General features: G+C 40.7%; 1 non-coding gene across 1 annotated transcript; it reads right to left on the reverse strand.

Moving 5' to 3' along the window:
* Positions 1–8694: 8694 nt before the first annotated feature.
* On the reverse strand, positions 8695–8776 carry trnal-uaa (transfer RNA leucine (anticodon UAA)). Its single transcript has one exon. It is a non-coding gene; the product is annotated as a tRNA-Leu (tRNA).
* Positions 8777–9067: the final 291 nt, after the last annotated feature.

Consider the following 9067-nt stretch of genomic DNA (forward strand, 5'->3'; position numbering starts at 1 on the left):
CTTCCAAAGACCAGAAATGGGAAATGAGGGATTTGGACAGAGACTGTGAAAGAAGGTGACAATGAACAGACATAGAAAGACAAATGGAAACTCACATTGTGGAAGACACTGAAAGGGTCAGTTGTCCACTTGACATGGCTGCTAAGTGACAGAAAGGAAAAGAAAAAGGTAACTATTAAAGCACAGCTTGTCACCAGCTCATGGAAACGGAAGCAGCATTACCGCCAAAACAAACCTTTTAAATTTGTAAAAGAGACGGTTGTCTAGTAATGAGAAGTTTTGATCAATATGATGATCCCACACATAATACTGAAAATGTGCCTGCATTACAATGTTGAAATACCGAACGAACCTGCTTCTGTCGATCTGAAACACTAGCTCTGCTTTGCTCCATGGATACTGCCAGGCGCTGAGTTTCTCCAGCATTCCATGTTTTTGTGTCACATTTCCAGCATCCGCAGCTCTTTGTCTTATGTTAACCTGAATCGTGTTTTTGACAAATCATGACCACTTCTGAGACACATCCACAATTTCCTGTTTTAGGAATGTTGTCACTACGACACACGAGCACAGGAAATCTCCCATTCCCTGACTGGAAATCGAACTCGAGCCGGACCGCTGGGAACACTGAATCAGAAACAGTAGAGAACCACAGAAACAACAGATGCTGTCGTCCCTTTCATCAATTACACTGCTTTGCAAGGTTTCTGAAGGTTTGCATCTCAGGTTGATGTTTTGTGTGTAGGTTTGCTCGCTGAGCTGTAGGTTTGAGATCAGTGGCGACCTCCAAGTGAAGCGAAGCTGTTGTCTCCTGCTTTCTATTAATATGTTTGTCCTGGTTGGTGTTCCTGGAGTTTGTGGTGATTTCATTTCTGTTTCGTTTACCGAGGGGTTGAAAAATGGTATCTAGATCTATGTATTTGCTTATAGCGTTGTGGTTGAAGTACCATGCCTCTGGGAATTCTCTTGAATATCTTCGCTTAGCCTATCCCAGGATAAATGTGTTGTGCCAGTCGAAATGGTGTTTTTCCATCTTTGTGTAGGACTACGAGGGAGAGATAGTCGTGTCTTTTTGTGACTAGCTGGTAGTAGTGTACCTTGGTGGCTAACCTACTTCCTGTTTGTCCTACGTTGTGTTTGTGGCAGTCCTTGCATGGAATTTTTTAGGTGACGTTGGTTTTGTCCTTGGGTTGTACTGGGTCATTTGAGTTTGTTAGTTTTTATTTGAGAGTGTTGGTGGGTTTGTGTGCTACTAGGATTCCGAGAGGTATTAGTAGTCTGACTGTCATTTCTGAAACTTCTTTGATGTATGGTAAGGTGGTTAGTGCTTCTGGCTGTGTTCGGCCTGCTTGTCATGGATTGTTCTTGATGAATCTGCGGACTGTACTTTTTGAGTATCCATTCTTCTTGAATACGTTGTGTAGGTGATTCTCCTGTTTTCCGAAGTTCGTCTATGCTGCAGTGTATAGTGGCTCGTTGGAATGGTGTTCTGATAAGCTTCGTTGGTGTGTGTTGAGATGGTTGCTGGTGTAGTTAAGTATTTGATCAGTGTTTGTTGGCTTTCTGTATACGCAGGTTTGTAGTTCACTGTTTTCCTTTCTTTTGACTGTGACTTCCAGGAGTGAGTGTGCTGTCGGTTTCTTCCTCCGGGCATTCCAACCACAACGCCATAAACAAATACATATATCTCGATACCATCTATCAACCCTTCAGAAAACGAACAGGAAATGACATCACCAGAAACACCAGGAACCCCATCCAGGACAAATGTATAAATAGAAAGCAGGAGACAACAGTTTGGCTTCACTTAGAGGTCCCACTGATGATGTTACCTAGCCAGGAAATGAAACGTCTGGATATCAAGCCTACAGCTCAGCGAGCAAACCTTATACTGCTTTTGCCTTTTCAGTTCTGATCAGTTACGCTGCAAACCAGTTTCTCCCTGTCCTACATTTATTATACAACGTGAAAATAGTCCAGAACACGTTCCTGTGTTCCCTTCTATTCATAGACATCCATCTATTCCAGCCCCCGTTTCCATTTGGCACATAATTTTGCGTGTTCTGATGTCTTCAGGTCACTTGTAAATGGGATTATCCCGGTGATCTTAAATGACACAAAAAATGGAGAGAAGTTTGACATGGTCTCACTGTGTTGAAATGCCCTTGATGAATCGACCCGCAGAGGGATTCATACAGGCACAATGCCAACAGGGACAGACGTTTGAGAAGATTTGTAGCACTAGTTGAGTTTCTGGAAGGAGGCAAGCCATCTTCCCGAGGGAAAGAGGTCTTCAGGTTCCACCAGTTCCTTGTGTTTCATGTCCGTGAGTTTCTAGGGAAAAAGGCAGCTTTAGTTGGAACACAAGGCACATCTCTAGACAATGTGAACCGTTGAAGTGAGCTGTAATATAACATGGTGCTCATGTGCAAATTGCAATTTCGAAAAACCCACAAACCCAATCCTTGTGTATCCGGCAATATGACAGGACAGCAGTCAGCAAAAAAAATACACAAACTAAACAAGTCACATGACACACTTCCATGTCGCGTCTCTTTCTGGTTGTGTCCCCTTCTCACGTCCATCTCCCTCTGAGGACTAGGCTCCGAGGGAAAAAGCCCTGTTTTACACAAACGCCGGCAGTTTGTGAAGCTAATCTTTTATTGGGAAGGAAGGACCAGGGGTATAAAACACGTTGATTATTGAGAAGCGAAGGAATTGCACACATCTGGTCTATTTACAGAATTTTATTTTCCTGATTCTTCAAGAGACTAATTCAATGAATGTGCACCGTGCCTGATACTGTATACCCTACAGCTGCCAGGTTTCAGATGAGAAATTTGTCAATCTAAGCAGGGAGTGTATCAGACTAGTATTATCAAAGGGAGTTAAAAGACAGTTTAAAGAAAGAAATTGTCAACAGTGTTTAGTTTAATATTCTCTGTTATATTTTCAGAAATGGCGTTGTTAAGTTTTACTTTAAATAGCCCTCAGCCACTCGAAGCTTTACATTCCTGCACGGGATAATTATTTTCTGTGTTGCTGATTTAAAATTTCAAAGGAGTTTTTCCCTTGTGCCCGAACAATCTTGGATTTGAACCTGTTTGGACAAATTTGAATAGATTTGGGGAAACGGAAATTTCCTGCAGAAGGAAACACTTCCAGTTTAGTTTAATAGAACTTTAAATAAAACGCAAGTGGGACAATGTGATTAGTTTTGGAGACTTGTGGTTGATTAAATTAAAAGAGAAAGAAAGGTCTTAAAATTGCAGCAGACGTTCTGGGATTTGAAGATGATTCTCAAATTTGCCAGGAAAGTTTAGAATGAAAGAAAAAGGCCATAATTTAAGTGTGAACAAATAAATTAGATTTGGGATGAACCAATGACAAAATAAAGCAGTTAAATGAGTTGTGACAGAAAAACAAATAAGTGCAGTTGAGGTAGAAAAAAATAAATTAGTCTCGAGGAAAATGGAGTGAGAAGATAAACAAAGCGAGAAAGAGCAAAGCGAGAGGGAGAGAGAAAAGAAGGGGGAGAAGAATGAGTAAAAACTAAGAGAAGAGAAGAGAAGGAGAGAGACAGAGAAAGAGAGAGAAGAGAGATAGAGACGGAGGAAAAATAGGGAGAAGTTCCTTGGATGAGCAAAAGGAGATAAGAAAGGAAGAGAGAAGAGAGAGAAGGAGAGAGAAAATTTGAACTTGAGAAGTTGCGACTTTGTCAGCAAAGTCAAGTTAGCAGGATGGAAATTAAAAGAGAAATTAGTGATATATGTAAATGTGTCACAACTCCGCAACATTTTGATGAGGATGATGTTCAAATCTTCTTCATTTCAATCAAAAACATGGTTAGGCAGATGGAATGGTCCGAGGATTGATGGGTAATGCGAGTTCAGACTAAACTCGAAGTCAGAGCGAGTAAGGGATTTGGTATGATATTACGTGAGGTGTGAAAAGATTATGAATGAGTAAAACAGGCTACTTTCAGTGCTTCTGAACCGGTACCAGAAGTATATCGAGAGCGTTTCAGAAACACAGGTCAGACTTATGTTGAATTAAAAAGAAACAAACACAATACTTTTGATCGATGGATGCTTATTTGGATAAAGGTAGGATATTTCAGGCTCTTAGAGAGATTATTCTGCTGGAGGAGTTCATAAACACACTTTCAGAGACTGCAAGAATTCACGTGGAAGAAAAAAGTTCGGAAAGTCAGAAGGGGAGCAGAATTAGTAGATGGGTACATGCTGGTGCATAAGACAAGCTTCTGGACAAATGTTCGTCCTGTGAAGGATAGAAATTGGCAGAAGGAGAGATTCTGCATTACTAAACCATGAACCGGGCGCACTTGGAAGATATTAGAGCAAGATAAAAAAGAAGCCCAAGAGAGTGGAAAGGAGGTGAAAGGCCTCAGCTGTTTCCATTCTGGAAAAGTTGAACACGGAAAGATACCGTATTGTCGTTAATGAAAGGCGTTGTGGAAAATAAAAATGTTTAAAGAAGCTAAACTAGTGGCATTAATGAAGGAACTACAGGAGACTGCAAGAAGAGCTGAGGAGCTGCAGACGGATGTGCAGCCTCGGCAGGGGCTGGTTATGGTGTTATTTCCTGATCTCTACAAAGAATCTGCCGCTGTCGTAACGATTACTCAGAAAGAACGGAGGAGAAGAGAAGAAGGTATAATTTTGAGAGTGACAGGATCTTACCAGTCGCTGGTAGTAAGGGTTGGGCGAATATGTACCCTTTCAAATCTGTTTCCCATGAGTGTCATAATTTGTGGGATACATGAGAAGAAAATTAGCGTTCCCTTATGTAACATCAGTTTGGAGAGCCAACTTCAGCCGCGGTAGTTTACCCTGGGCGTGATAGACAGAGTGTCAGTTCCACGAATTCAGTCTGTGCTTGGAAATTACTTGGCAAAATCCAATTTGGAAGTGACACCCCTTATTGTGTAGAAACCCAAGGAAAACGAGGAAACTGAGGAGTTAAAACAGAAATATCTTTCTCTTGTCCCAGACTGTGCAGTAAACAGATCCCACTATCAATAGTCACAGCACCAAGTGACAAGTAAAAAGAAAGATGAAGGAGTTGAGTTTAGGTCAGCTCATACACTATTTGATGTGATTTGCGTAGTGGGCCGAAGTACACAAGATTGTGTTGCAACTACCAGATAGAAAGGAAGTGTTGTGGGTAGCACATGAACTTCCTATAGGGGGTCACCGAGGGTTACAAAACACAAAAGCTAAATACTAAACATTTCTACTGGCCTGAAAAGCACACGGAATGTGGTTAACTTTTTCTGACAGTGCCATACATGACAAATGGTAGGTAAGCCACAGGTGAAAATAAAAACGCGCCTTTGTTGCCAATTACCACAGTTGGAGAATCTTTTAGGTGGATTATAACTGATTGTGTGCATCCCCTCCCTAGAACTAAAAGTGTGAACCAGTGTTTGTTGACTACAATGGATGTGCCTAACATATTTCCAATGGCAATCCCTTCACGGAGTATCAAGGCAAAAATTCTGGTAGAGGAGTTAGTAGCTTTCTTCAAACGTTATGACCTACCCAGGCAGTTTCAGTCGGACTAAGGGTCAAATTTTACTGCTGGACTGTTAAAGTGGGTTATGGATAGCTGAGACACAATACTTTAAATCAAGTCCATATCTTCCTGAATCCCTGGTAGATTTAGAAAGATGGATTAAGATCTTGAAGACCATGAAGAGAGCATACTGTCAAGATTCCCTGAATGATTGGGAAAAATATATCCTATTCGCATTGTTTGCCATTAAGAATGTTCCAAACGAATCCACTTAGTCAATTCCCTTTTAGCTAATATTCGGACATGAAGCGATTGCCCTTTGGAACTAATTAAAGAAACAAATGACAGGATCAAATTCGGAGATCACACAATTAAATTATATATTGGAAATGAGGCAGAGACTAAATTGAGTTGGTGATTCAGTAAAACAGCACCCAAAGATGGCACAGCGTAGAATTACGCAGGTGACAGATAAAAATCTGGGACTCAGAAGTTTTCCCACGGGGAGAACTTGTCAGTACTATAACCAATCATAGGTGATCCCTTCAAAGTTAGGTTTAGTGGTACCTGTCGAAAAGTTGAGTCAGTTGAACAATTTAGCAAAGATGTCAGATAGAAAATAAAAATGCATTGGGTATTTCATGTGAACATGTTGAAAAAGTATTACACTACAAAGAAAACTGGAGTAAGAGGTGTTTGTCACTGCCCAGCAGAGTGAGGAATCAAATTCAGACGCTTTGGATTTTGATGTACCTCAAAACAGATTCTAAAATGTTGAAGTCCTTGAGGAGTGGGATGGATTAGAGAGCTATCTATCTCAGGAGCATAGAAAAGTGTCGAAAGATTATTTTTTCCTACCATGTCAGGCCACATGCAAGAATCAAATGGGGAGGACGAAAGCAATAGGACATGAAGTAGATTTAGGGAATTCTGCGATAAAGCAGTATCCCTCTCGGCTTAATCGTCTCAAAGACTGACAGGACAAGATGAAGGTGAACAGCATGCTCGACGAGAACATCATTGAACCAAGTCAGAGCGCGTTGAGTTCGCTGATTGTCTTAGTTACCAAACCGGATGATTTGTGTTGAATTCCGTGCGGATTATGGAACGGCCAACGCCGTTAAAAAATCGAACTCATATCCAATTTCTAGATTGGAGGACTGCATCCAGAAAGTCGGAAAGCCAGTTACATCACCAAGTCGGGCATAATGCGTGGCTACTGGCAGGTACCATTCTCAAAGTTGGTGAACAAATCTCTGCGCTTGTAACACCATATAGGCTATATCAGTTTAAAGTGATGCACTTTGGAATGAAGAACAATCCCACCACACTCAAAAACACATGTACAGAGTTGTGGCCGAGCTGCCAAATTGTGTAATCTATTTAGACGATGTAGTGATCCTTAGCAATTCAAGGAATGATCACAAGGGGCTGTTGGCAGAGCTCTTTGAATGACCACGAGAAGCAAAACTGGTGACAAACATAAAGAAAACAGAATTCACGAAAGCAGAGGTGATGTTCTTGGGATGTAACATCGCTCACGGCAGATTGAGCACCCTCCAGAACGTAAAGGCGAAGGCTTTTGAGGAATTCCCATGATCAACCTCGAAGAAAGAGTTTCTTTAATTCTTCAGACTCAGCGGACTCTATCAGAAGTCTGTTCCAAATTATACTAGTGTAGTGGCATCGTTAACAGATTTGCTGAAGAAGAACACAATGTTTCGGTAGACAGTAACATGCCACGAGGAAATCGACCATTTGAAGTCGATATTAACCACCAAACCAGTATTACCTACACCAAACGTGTCAAAAACATTTAAAGTCGCCATCGAAGGTCGTGACGTTAGAGTTGGAGGTATGATGAGCATGGGGAAGAACTGCCAGTTGGTAACATTTCAAAGAAAATCTACATCTACCAGAGGAAATGCTCCACAATCAAAAAAGAAACTATTGAGTTTGGTACTGGCATTACAACTTTAATGTATGTGCCACGAATAATGGATCGGAGAGGTTATGTGCACAGACCACAATCCACTAAAACGTTGTATATATGTAATAATATGAGACTACATCGTTGGCTTCTTATGGAAGAGACTTCCACTTTAATAATCGTACATGTTGTGGATCAGTAGAATGAAATCACAGACACGTTATCGCATATTCAACTGAAGGTGTTCAGAAGAGATTGTCTTTATTTCATGTTTTATGTGTATATATAGGAAAAAGTTAAGTTGAATTTGTATGAAATTTATCCGTATTTTAGGGTAAAGTATTTAAAAATTAAAATGAAAACATATCTTCATTATGATGGTTCATTGTTTCCTGTAGAGGCGAAGTGTTTTAAACATATTAGTGCACGTTTAAGAGATTTAAAACAGCAGAACAACCAGACACAGCAACAAGTGTTCCCAATAAGATAATGCCGTAATCCTGGGTCGAACAATTCAATGATTTCTTTGCCTGGAGACATAATAAGTTCGAGTTTGGTCACTCAGTTTAAATGTCAATCAGAATAAAATATAAATTTCAGTTCAAGTTTTAATTGCGTCTCTTGAAAGTCTTTAAACAAACAGGGACCCAATCAGATGCTCTGGAGTATGAGACGGGGGACATTGATCAGTTGAGAGGAGGACTGCCAAGACCTTGCATGTAACAATCTTCTTGAAAAAATATATATCTGGAAAATAACTTTTCGATCCGTGATCTTTGACACAGAATCTCCCAACAGGGACAAAGAAGAGACAGGAAGATCCGAAGACAAGAACCTACAATTGCCTGGTTTTGATAAAGAAGTGCTGTTTTGTAAACCTTAACTGGGAGTTTTATCTGAATAGCATTATCGAATGGAACATCAAAATGGGTAAGAGAAATCCATTGTCAATCTGGTTTGTTAATTAATCTCCCTTTTACTTTAGAAATGAAGTGCTGAATTTTTATTTTGTGTAGTTCTTGGCCAATCGAATTGTTGCAGATTCCTGTATAGCATAAATCGTGTCTGTGTTGCTCGGTTTATCGTAAACTCGAGGGTTTATGCTGTGTCATAACAAGTCTAAACAAGTTTGCATCTGTGCAGTTCATTGAGTGAACTGGAGATTTGCACCATTCATGACCTGGATGAAGTGAATCTCCAAAAGCAGAGCACAACGAAAGCTCTGCCGTAGTTGATAGGACTCGAACCTGCGTGGGACTGCCCCAATGGATTTTAAATCCATCGCCTTAACCACTCGGCCACAACTACAAATGGACGCTCGCAGCCCTCGTTTGCAGTTCTCTGTCCCTGGGGAGGTTAGCAGTAGTGAATCATTCTTTAGTTTTTTTTAATTCAATCACCACAGCTTTCAAATCGATTAAACGTCGGGACAAAGTGTTCCACACCGCCAGGTGGGATCAATATTCAGCTTAAACGACGGCGGAAGTTGCAGGAAAATAGACAGCAGGTCGAGCAGGATCTGGGCTGGGAAAAGGCGATTCAAAGTTTCAAAACTTCTTCAGAACGTTATCAGAACTCCGTTTTCTCCCAGTAGTACTG

Source organism: Hemiscyllium ocellatum, chromosome 46 (genome assembly GCF_020745735.1).
Source record: "Hemiscyllium ocellatum isolate sHemOce1 chromosome 46, sHemOce1.pat.X.cur, whole genome shotgun sequence".
NCBI lineage: Eukaryota > Metazoa > Chordata > Chondrichthyes > Orectolobiformes > Hemiscylliidae > Hemiscyllium > Hemiscyllium ocellatum.